Source organism: Cynocephalus volans, chromosome 3, assembly GCF_027409185.1.
Source record: "Cynocephalus volans isolate mCynVol1 chromosome 3, mCynVol1.pri, whole genome shotgun sequence".
Lineage (NCBI taxonomy): Eukaryota > Metazoa > Chordata > Mammalia > Dermoptera > Cynocephalidae > Cynocephalus > Cynocephalus volans.
In genome coordinates, this window is record NC_084462.1 from 171,194,904 (window position 1) to 171,206,987 (window position 12,084).

The following is a 12,084-nucleotide window of genomic DNA, read 5'->3' on the forward strand; positions in this document are numbered from 1 at the left end:
TTCATACATGTTGCACATAGCTCAGTCCATTTGTTTAGGTGAATAAACTGTAATTTATTTATTCATTCTCCTGTTCCTGAACAACTGGATTATTTTCAGTTATTTAATGCTATTACTAACAGTGCCATGATGAACATATAAAAATGTCTGATCATATATTTGTTTCCCTTGCTGAAAAATGAGATTGGTGTGTCACGGAATATGCAAATGTTCAAATTTACAGGATAACAATAATGCCAAATTGCTTTTCAAAATAGTCGTAGTGATTTTCTTTTTCTCACTGTCTCTTTGATCAGGTCTTTATTCAAAATAAGCTGTCTGAATGGTTTGACTTTTATGAAATAAACATATTTAAGAGTTTATGCAGCAGATTTCTTTTCTTCTGTGGAAGGTTCCTTTTCTGCTGGCTTCTTTTCCGCGGCCAGTTTCTTGGTAGAGCCTTTTTTCCCAAAGGCTTCTTCTGCTTAACACCAATAGCCTTCTTTCCTTTCTTCCCCACCACAGGCTTCTTGCCTGCAACCCACTTCTCATCTGATTTGGCCTTTCGTGCTGCTGCTGCCTTATCCACCCAGAGTTTGTGATTCCTGGCCTGGCAAAGAATGGTGTTCCGGTGCATGGTCTTTGCATGGGGGTTTAGCTTCAACATGATTCTCAGGTTTTTCAGTGGGTTCTTCTTCAGGACCCTGCCATGAATCTTCTTGTGTGGTGCTCGGAGGGCTCTTTGGATCTCTGGGCTTTTCAAAATTCTGTTAAGGTCTGTATTTATCATCTTGTGCATGGGAAGGTTATAGTCACCCTTCAGGGAGGTAGATTACATGAAGTAGTGTTCATCTAACTTCCGGAAAGCACTTTCAGTCCAAGGGCAGAAACGCCCTACTTGCCCATCAGCAGCAAGTTTCAAAAGGCTCAGTTTGCCTACATTAAGCAGAGTAATTCCAGGGATGTTTCTGAAGGCCTAGATGATACCGTCATCCTCATTATAGATGATGCAGGGTCCCCTGCACTGGATAGGATGCTTTCTCATTTTGCCCTTGCCAGCTTTCATTTGGTGAAAGACATAGACTTTTTTGATATCATTACAGGCCTTAAGTTTCTTAAGAAGCAAAACAGCCTCCCTTGGTTTTCTTTATCTTCGACCACCAAAAGTAGTTCAGGAACTTCCTCAATATGATGACCTTTAGACATTACCAGCTCCAGTAAGGCCAAAGCAGACAGGGCAGTGCTGATGGTGTATCGCTTTTGGGTTGTATTCACTCTGTGGTGCCAACGGTGCCAGGTTTTGGTTGGTGCAAACATGCAGCCTCCACAGCATGTATTTCCAAAAGTGCCCCAGCCAAAATGGTAAGTCTCACTACCTGGAACTCTGGGAATTCAAGCCACAGCTCTGCTGTTACCCTAACACTCAGCGCCGATCTGACAACCTGCTAATTTATTGTTGTTTTTGCACAAGTTGACGTGAACAAAATTCACAATATCTGGTTGAATGGGAGCCTTGAATACAGCTGGAAAAGTGACATTTTTGCCAGATGACTCCCCCTATTTGGAGTACACAGTTATCAGTGGAGGAGCACATGCCAAGCAGGGGAGAAGAGAAGGCCACGCTCCTGTCAACCTGGAGACTCCCACAGGAAAAGCTAGTTGTAGTGATTTAATCTCCCACCAGCAATGTACAAGAGATTTGATTAATCCACATTCTCTCCAACATTTTGTATTGTCAGAATTAATTTTGCCAGTTAAAAGCTGAAAATGTTATCATCTTGCATTCTTAATTTGTATTTCCTTGATTTCTTGTGAACTACATTATCTCTTCACATGTATATTCCATTTGCATTTTCTTTTCTGTGAAATGCCTATTTGTGTCTTTTGTCATTTCAGCTATTGTTGTGTCTTTTTCATACTGCTTTGTAGGAATACTTTACACAGTATATTCTTACTTCTAATTCTTTCTCAGTTAAATGTGTCACAATATCATCTCCCAGTTTCCAGTTTGTATTTTCACGTCTTAAGATATCCTTAATGAACGGATTTCTTCTTCTGCCCCGTCCCCCTCCTTCTGTCCCTCCTCCTTTTCTAGGATGCAGAGAACTTTATTCAGGTAAACAATAAAGTTAAGAGACTTCTGTGATCGGGTTTGGGGGTCCAACCAAATGAGAAACATGATCACTAAATGGCTAACTTACAGATAAACTTTTGGAGCATATCCCCAGTGCAAAATAGGATCAGTTTATTTTCTTTGTTATTTTTTGTTTTGAATGTTTGACTTGACCCAAATTATAGGTCATTGCCAAATTACTTTGGAAGTATCCTTTGTCTTGATTATATTATTATATTTGGATAGTGCTCAAAATTATTAAAATTAATTTAGATGTTTTGAATTTTGTGAAGAAATTTTTCCTGGTCATAATGCAAATGTGATTTGTGATCTATCAGGAACCTTATAATTTTTTCCACCCCTTTTTTTAATTGAGGTGGAAAAAAACACATATTGTAAACTTTATCATCTGAACCATTAAGTGTAGAGTTCACTGTACCCCACACATGCATAGTCTCCCCCATCATCAGCATTCTCCACCAGAGTTGTACGTTTGTCACATCTGATGACCCTACATTGACATATCATCATCACTTGGAGTCCATAGTTCATATTAGTGCTCACTCTTGGTGGCGTACATTCTCCAGGTTTGAACAAATGTATGACACTATAACATGCGTCCACTGTTATAGTGTCATACAGAGTACTTTCACCACCCTAAATCCTTTATGCTGCACCTATTCGTCCCTCCCTGCCCCCTAATCTGTGACAACCACAGGTCTTTTTACTTCTCCCGTTGTTTCTTTCATGGATCATTACCTTCAGTATTGCATCTAAAAAGTTATCACCAAACCCAAGGTCATCTGGATTTTCTTCTGTGTTATCTTCTAAGAATTTTGTACGTTTGTTTTTTCATTTAGGTCTGTGATGAATTTTGAGTTAATTTTTGTGAAGAGTGAAATGTGTATGCATAGATTATTATTATTATTTTGCATGTGGATGTCAACTTAGTCCAGCAACAAAGACTATCTTTGCTCTATTTTATTGCCTTTGCTCTTTTGTCAAAGATCAGTTGACTGTATTTATGGGGGTCTATTTCTGGGCTCTCTATTTTGTTCCATTGATTTACTTATCTACTTTTTTTTTTTTTTTTTTTGGCTAATACCATACTGTCTTGATTACTGTAGCTTTACAGTATGTCTTGAAGTCAGGTCATGTCTTTATTCTTTTTAAATATTGTGTTGTCTATTCTGGGTCTTTGGCTTCTCTATATAAAGTTTAAACTCAGTTTGTTGATATCTGCAAAATAACTTGCTGGAATTTTAAATGGGATTGCATTGAATCTATAGATCAATAGAAGAACTGACATCTTGACATTATTGTGTCTTCTTATCCATGAACATGAAATATTTCTCCATTTATTTAGTTCTTTGATTTCCTTCATCAAAATTCTGCAATTTCCCTCATATGTAGTCTGTAAACATTTTGTTAGATTCATACCTAAGTATTTCATTTTGGGGATTGCTAATGCAAGTGGAATTATGTTTTTCTTTCAAATGCCATGTGTTCATTGCTGGTATGTAGAAAAGTAATTGACTTTTTTAAAAAAATTTACTTTTATAGCAGTTTTAGTTTTACAGAGAAATTGAGCAGGAAGTACAGACAGTTCCCATACCCTCCCCCACAACATACATGGTTTCTCCTATTGTTGACATGTTACATTATTGTGGCACATTTGTTACAATTATGAATCAATATTGATATATTATTATTAACTTAATTCTACATTAGGGTTCCCTCTTTGTATTGTACAGTTCTATGGGTTTTGCCAAGTGCATGTCATGTATTCACCATTACAGTATCATAGAGAATAGTTTTGCTGCCCTAAAAATCCTCTGTGCTCCGCCTATGCATCCTTCCCTCTCTCCCTCCCTCATCCTCTGATACCCTGGTAACTACTGGTTTTTTCCCATTACCTCAAGCATTCATCATTTCTTTGGGTTGGAAACATTCAAAATTCTCTCTTCTAGCTAATTGAAATTATACAATAAATTGTTGTTAAATTGTAGTCACCCTACAGTGCTATAGAACACTAGATTCCTTTCCCCCTATCTAGCTTTACTTTTGTATCCTATAACCAACTTCTCACTATTCCCTTTCACCCTACCCTTTCTAGACTCTGGTAAACACCATTCTATTCTTCACTTCTATGTGAGCAACTTTCTTAGCTTCCACATACGAGTGAGAACAGGTGGTATTTCTCTTTCTGTTCCTAGCTCACTCCACTTAACATGATGTCCTCCAAGCTCATCCATGTTGCCATGAATAACTGGATTTCATTCTTTTGTATGGCTGAATAGTACTCCATTGTGAATATATTCCATAATTTTTACCCATTCATCTGTTGATGGATATTTGAGTTGATTCAATATTTTGACTATTGTGAGCAGAGCTGCAATAAACATGGGAGTGCAAATATCTCTTCGATATACTGATTTCCGTTCTTTTGTATATGTATCCAGTAGTTGGATTGCTGGATCATATGGTAGTTCTATTTTTAGTTTTTTGAGGAACCTCCAGGCTGTTTTCCATAATGGTTGTGCTAGTTTACATCCACATCAACAGTGTATAAGAGTTTCCCTTTCTCTGCATCCTTGCTGGCTTACTTATTTTCTGTCTTTTTGATAATAGCTATCCTAACTGGGGTGAAATGATAACTCATTATGGTTTTGATTTGCATTTATCTGATGATTAGAGATGTTGAGCATTTTTAATATACCTGTTGGCCATTTGTATGTCTTTTTAAAAGAAATGTCTATTCAGATCATTTACTGATTTTTTTTGTCAAATTATTTGTTTTCTTGCTATAGAGGTGTTAGAATTCCTCATATATTCTGGATATTAATCCCTTGTTGGACGCATTGTTTGCAACTATTTTTTCTTATTCTGCAGGTTGCCTCTTCACTCTGCTGATTGTTTCTTTTTCTGTACAGAAGCTTTTTAGTTTGATGTAATCTCATTTGTCTACTTTTGCTTTTGTTGCCTGTGCTTTTGAGTTCTTCTTCATAAAGTCTTTGCCCACCCTGATGTCCTGAAGTGTTTCCCCTATATTTTCTTCTAGTAGATTCATAGTTTTGGAACTTAAACTTAAATCTTTAATCCATTTTGTGTTCAATTTTGTATACGATGAGAGATAGAGGTCTAGTTTTATTCTTCTGTATTTGTCTATACAGTTTTCCCAGTTCCATTTATTGAAGAGGCTCTCCTTTCCCCAATGAACAATCTTGGTGCCTTTATCAAAAATCAGTTGGCTGTAAATACATGGCTTTATTTCTGTATTCTCTGTACCATTGGTCTCTGTGTCTGTTTTTATGCTAAGACCATGTTGTTTTGGTTACTATAGCTTTGTAGTATATTTTGAAGTCAGATAGTGTGATGCCTCCAGTTTTGTTCCTTTTGCTCAGGATTGATTTGGGGTCTTTTGTGGTTTCATAAGAATTTTAGGATTTTTTTTCTATTTCTGAAGAATATCATTGATATTTTTATAGGAACTGCATTGAATCTATCTGTAGATTACTGTTAGTAGTATTGTCATTTTCACAATATTAATTCTTCTAATCCATAAATATGGAATGTCTTTCCATTTCTATGTGTCCATAATTTTTTTCATCAGTGATTTTTAGGTTCCTTGCAGAGATTTTTCACCTCCTTAGTTAAATTAATTCTAAGGTATTTTTTTTTTTGTAGCTATTATACATGGGATTGCATTCTTGATTTTTTTTTCATCTTGCTCATTATTGGTGTATAGAAACACTACAGATTTTTGTGTTGATTTTGTGTCCTGCAGATTAGCTGAATTTGTTTATCAGTTCTAAGAGATTTTGGTGGAGCTTTTAGGGTTTTCTCTATATAAGATCATATCATCTGCAGTTAGGGACAATTTGACTTCCTTTATTCCAACTTGGATGCTCTTTCTTTCTCTTGCTTAACTGTTCTGGCTAGGACTTTCAGTACCATGTTGAATAAGAGTGGAGAGAGTGGGCATCCTTGTCTTGTTCCAGTTCTTAGAGGAAGAACTTTCAGCTTTCCCCCATTCTGTATGATTTTAGCTGTTAGTTTGTCATATATGGCCTTTATTGTGTTGAGGTACATTCCTTCTCTGCCTGATTTGTTGAGCGTTTTTATCATGAAGGAATGTTGAATTTTATCAAATGCTTTTTCTGTGTGTGTCAAAATGATCTTATGGTTTTGTCCTTCATTCTGTTGATGTGATGTATCACATTTATTGATTCGTGTATGTTGAACCAATCTTGCATCCCTGTGATAAATCTCAGTTGATCACAATGAATGAACTTTTTAATACACTAATGGATTCAGTTTGCTAATATTTTGTGGAGGATTTTTTTCATCAATGTTCATAAGGAATATTGGCCCATAGTTTTCTTTTTTTGTTGTGGTGTCCTTATCTAGTTTTGGTATAAGGGTGATTCTGCTCTCCCTGGTAGAATGAGTTTGGAAGAGTTTCCTACTCTTCAAATTTTTAGAAGAATTTGAGAAGAATTGGTATTCATTCTTAATTAAATGTTTGGTAGAATTCAGCAGTGAAGCCATCTGGTCCTGGGATTTTCTTTAACAGGATACTTTTTTTTTTTATCAGTGATTCAATCTTGCTAATTGTAATTGGTCTGTTTGTGTTTTCTGTTGCTTCTTGGTTCAATCTTGGTAGATTTTATGTGTCCTAGAATTTATCCATTTCCTCTAGGTTTTCCAACTTGTTGGCATACCGTTGTTTATAATAATCTCTAATGATTTATTGTATTTCTGTAGTATTGGTTGAGATCTCTCCCTTATCATTTCTGATCTTATTTGAGTGTTTCCTCTTTTTCTTGGTTAGTCTACCCAATGGCTTGTCAATTTTGTTTACCTTTTCAAAAAAACAACACTTTGTTTTGATGATCTTCTGCAATGTTTTTTGGTCTCAATTTTGTTTATGTCTGCTTTGATCTTTATTATTTTGTTTCTTCTGCTAATTTTGGGTTTGTTTTTTTTCTAGTTCCTTAAGATGCATTGTTAGTTGGTTATTTGAAATCTTTCAACTTTTTTGATGTAGGTATTTATTACTATAAACTTCCCTCTTAGTACTGCTTTGGCTTTATCCCACAGGTTTGGGAATGTTGTGTTTCTATTTCTGTTTGTTTCAGGAAATTTTTAAATTTCCTTAATTTCTTTTTTTTTAAATTAATTTTTTATTGAAACATATTGGTTGTACACATTTACACAGCACAGAGTTATATTTCAATACATGTATACAATGTGTGATGATCTAGTTAGGGTAACTAGCATATTCATCAATACAACACTTAATTGTTTTTTTGTGATGTGAACATTTATCTCATCTCTTCTAGTTCTTTGGTAACATACAGTAAATCATTGTTAATTATAGATTCCTGGGTCAACTGTACACCAATAGAACTTATTTTTTCTATTAAGCTGTAATTTTGTATCCATTAACCAGCCTCTCAATTTGCCCCTTCCCCTTCCCTTTTCCCACCTCTAATAACTACAGTTTTTCTCTCTCCTTTTAATGGTTGAATTCATTAGTATTATTTATTTGTTTTTTATTTCCTTTTTTTGTGTGTGTGGATTTGGATTTTTTGTTTTTAAGCTCCGACATATGAGTGAGAATGTGTGGTATTTCTCTTTCTGTGCCTGGCGTATTTCACTTAATATACTTTTCTCCAAGTTCATCCATGTTGCTGCAAATGGCAGAATTTTGTTCTTCTTTGACCCATTGGTCATTCAGAAGCATGTTGTTTAGTCTCCATGTATTTGTATAGTTTCAAGAGTTTCTATTGCTACTGATTTCAGTTCTATTCCATTGTGGTCAGAGAAGATACATGATATTATTTCAATTTTTAAAAATTTCGTGAGACTAATTTTTGGCCTATGATATGGTCAGTCCTGGAGAATGTTCCATGTGCAATGAGAAGAATGTGCATTCTGTAGCAGTTGTGTGGAATATCTGTAAGTTTCATTTGGTCAATACTGCAGTTTAAATCCAATGTCTCTTTGTTGATTTTCTGTCTAGATGATCTGTCCAATGCTGAGAGTGGAGTGCTGAAGTCCCCAACTATTATTGCATTCAAATCTATCTCTCCTTTTAGATCCAATCATATTTGCTTTATATATCTGAGTACTCCAATGGTGGGTGTATATATACTTATGATTGTTATATCTTCTTGATGAATTGACCACTTTAACATATAACGTCTTTCTTTGTGTCTTTCTATAGTTTTTGATTTAAAGTCTGTTTTATGTGATGTAAATATAGCAATTTTTGCTCACTTTTGGTTTCCATTTGCATGTAATATGTATTTCTATCCCTCCACTATCAGTCTATGTGTGTCTTTACAGTTGAAGTGAGTTTCTTAAAGGCAGCATATAGTTAGATCTTGTTTTTTTTTTTTTATCTGTTCAACCAGTCTATATCTTTTAATTGTGGAATTTAGTCCATTTACATTCAATGTTATTATTGATAGGTAAGGACTTATTTTTGCCATTTTATAAATAGTTTTCTGATTGTATGGTATATCTTTTGTTCCTTTCTTCCTCTCCTATTGTTTATCATTGCAGTTTGATATTTTTCTGTAGTGATAAGGTTTGATTCCTTTTTCTTTCACCTTCATGCACTTGCTTTACCAGTGAATTTTATCCTTTTGTATGTTTTCTTTTTTTTATTTTTTTAAAATTAATTAATTAATGAATTAATTAATTAATTAATTAATTTTATTTTGTCGATATACATTGTGGCTGATTATTGCTCCCCATCACCAAAACCTCCCTCCCTTCTCCCTCACCCCCTCCCCCCCAACAATGTCCTTTCTGTTTGCTTGTCATATCAACTTCAAATAATTGTGGTTGTTATATCTTCTTCCCCCCCCCGGTTTGTGTGCGTGTGTGTGTGTGTGTGTCTGTGTGTGTGTGTGTGTGTGTGTGTGAATTTATATATTAATTTTTAGCTCCCACCAATAAGTGAGAACATGTGGTATTTCTCTTTCTGTGCCTGACTTGTTTCACTTAATATAATTCTCTCAAGGTCCATCCATGTTGTTGCAAATGGCAGTATTTCATTCGTTTTTATAGCTGAGTAGTATTCCATTGTGTAGATGTACCACATTTTCCGTATCCACTCATCCGATGATGGGCATTTGGGCTGGTTCCAACTCTTGGCTATTGTAAAGAGTGCTGCGATGAACATTGGGAAACAGGTATACCTTCGACTTGATGATTTCCATTCCTCTGGGTATATTCCCAACAGTGGGATAGCTGAGTCGTATGGTAGATCTATCTGCAATTGTTTGAGGAACCTCCATACCATTTTCCATAGAGGCTGCACCATTTTGCAGTCCCACCAACAATGTATGAGAGTTCCTTTTTCTCCGCAGCCTCGCCAGCATTTATCGTTCAGAGTCTTTTGGATTTTAGCCATCCTAACTGGGGTTAGATGGTATCTCAATGTGGTTTTGATTTGCATTTCCTGGATGCTGAGTGATGTTGAGCATTTTTTCATATGTCTGTTGGCCATTTGGATATCTTCGTTAGAGAAATGCCTACTTAGCTCTTTTGCCCATTTTTTAATTGGGTTGCTTGTTTTCTTCTTGTACAGTTGTTTGAGTTCCTTATATATTCTGGATATTAATCCTTTGTCAGATGTATATTTTGCAAATATTTTCTCCCACTCTGTTGGTTGTCTTTTAACTCTTTTAATTGTTTCTTTTGCTGTGCAGAAGCTTTTTAGTTTGATATAATCCCATTTGTTTATTTTTCCTTTGGTTGCCCGTGCTTTTGGGGTCGTATTCATGAAGTCTGTGCCTAGTCCTATTTCCTGAAGTGTTTCTCCTATGTTTTCTTTAAGAAGTTTTATTGTTTCAGGGTGTATATTTAAATCCTTAATCCATTTTGAGTTGATTTTAGTATACGGCGAGAGGTATGGATCAAGTTTCATTCTCCTGCATATGGATATCCAGTTGTCCCAACACCATTTGCTGAAGAGGCAGTCCCTTCGCCACTGAATAGGCTTGATGCCTTTGTCAAAGATCAGCTGACAGTAAGTGTGTGGGTTGATTTCTGGATTCTCTATTCTATTCCATTGGTCAGTGTGTCTGTTTTTATGCCAGTACCATACTGTTTTGGTTATTATAGCTTTGTAGTATAGCTTAAAGTCAGGTAGTGTTATGCCTCCAGCTTTATTTTTTTTGTTCAGCATTGCTTTGGCTATGCGTGGTCTTTTATTGTTCCATATAAATGTCTGGATAGTTTTTTCCACTTCTGAGAAAAATGTGTTTGGAATTTTGATGGGGATTGAATTGAATTTGTATATCACTTTGGGTAGTATGGACATTTTCACTATGTTGATTCTTCCAATCCAAGAGCATTGGATATCTTTCCATCTTCTTGTATCCTCTCTAATTTCTCTCAGCAGTGTTTTGTAGTTCTCATTATAGAGATTTTTCACCTCCTTGGTTAACTCAATTCCTAAGTATTTTATTTTTTTGGTGGCTATTGTAAATGGGCAGGCTTTCTTGATTTCTCTTTCTGCATGTTCACTATTGGAGAAAAGAAATGCTACTGATTTTTGTGTGTTGATTTTGTATCCTGCTACTGTGCTGAAATCATTTATCAATTCTAGCAGTTTTTTTGTAGAGGTTTTAGGCTGTTCGATATATAGGATCATGTCATCTGCAAACAGGGACAGTTTGACTTCATCTTTTCCAATCTGGATGCCCTTTATTTCCTTCTCTTCTCTGATTGCTCTGGCTAGTACTTCCAACACTATGTTGAATAGGAGTGGTGAGAGTGGGCATCCTTGTCTAGTTCCTGTTCTTAAAGGAAAAGCTTTCAGCTTTTCCCCATTCAGGATGATATTGGCTGTGGGTTTGGCATATATGGCTTTAATTATGTTGAGATACTTTCCCTCTATACCTAACTTATAGAGGGTCTTTGTCATGAATGAGTGCTGAACTTTATCAAATGCTTTTTCAGCATCTATAGAGATGATCATATGGTCCTTGTGTTTGAGTTTATTAATATGGTGTATCACATTTATTGATTTGCGTATGTTGAACCAACCTTGCATCCCTGGGATGAATCCCACTTGATCGTGATGAATAATTTTTCGTATGTGTTGCTGTATTCTGTTTGCTAGTAATTTAGTGAGGATTTTTGCATCTATATTCATCAGGGATATTGGCCTGTAGTTTTCTTTTTTGGTTATATCTTTACCTGGTTTTGGTATCAGGATGATGTTTGCTTCATAGAATGAGTTTGGGAGATTTGCGTCTGTTTCAATCTTTTGGAATAGTTTGTAAAGAATCGGTGTCAATTCCTGTTTGAATGTTTGGTAAAATTCTGCTGTGAATCCATCTGGTCCTGGGCTTTTCTTTGTTGGGAGCCTTCTGATAACAGCTTCAATCTCCTTTATTGTTATTGGTCTGTTCAAATTTTCTACGTCTTCACGGTTCAGTTTTGGGAGCTTGTGTGTGTCCAGAAATTTATCCATTTCCTCCAGATTTTCAAATTTGTTGGCGTATAGTTGTTTGTAGTAGTCTCGAATGATTCCTTGTATTTCAGATGAATCAGTTGTAATATCGCCTTTTTCATTTCTAATTTTTGTTATTTGAGTCTTCTCTCTTCTTTTTTTTGTTAGCCATGCTAATGGTTTGTCAATTTTATTTATCTTTTCAAAAAACCAACTTTTTGATTCGTTGATCTTTTGAATTGTTTTTTGGTTTTCAATTTCATTCAGTTCTGCTCTGATCTTAATGATTTCTTTCCGTCTGCTAACTTTAGGTTTGGATTGTTCTTGTTTTTCTAGTTCTTTAAGGTGAAGTGTTAGGTTGTTCACTTGCCATCTTTCTATTCTTCTGAAGTGAGCGTTTAATGCAATAAATTTTCCCCTCAATACTGCTTTTGCAGTATCCCACAGGTTTTGGTATGATGTATCATTGTTTTCATTAGTTTCAATAAATTTTTTGATTTCCTGCTTGATTTCT

The 12,084-nt window shown here is 35.4% G+C and overlaps 1 protein-coding gene and 1 pseudogene across 1 annotated transcript in view; both read right to left on the reverse strand.

Annotated features, from left to right (window-relative positions):
- CATSPERB (cation channel sperm associated auxiliary subunit beta) overlaps positions 1-12,084 on the reverse strand; it is a 140,728-nt gene that overhangs the window by 73,719 nt on the left and 54,925 nt on the right. The gene's annotated exons all lie outside the window — the stretch shown is intronic.
- Positions 360-2,644, reverse strand: LOC134371770 (large ribosomal subunit protein uL4-like; annotated as a pseudogene).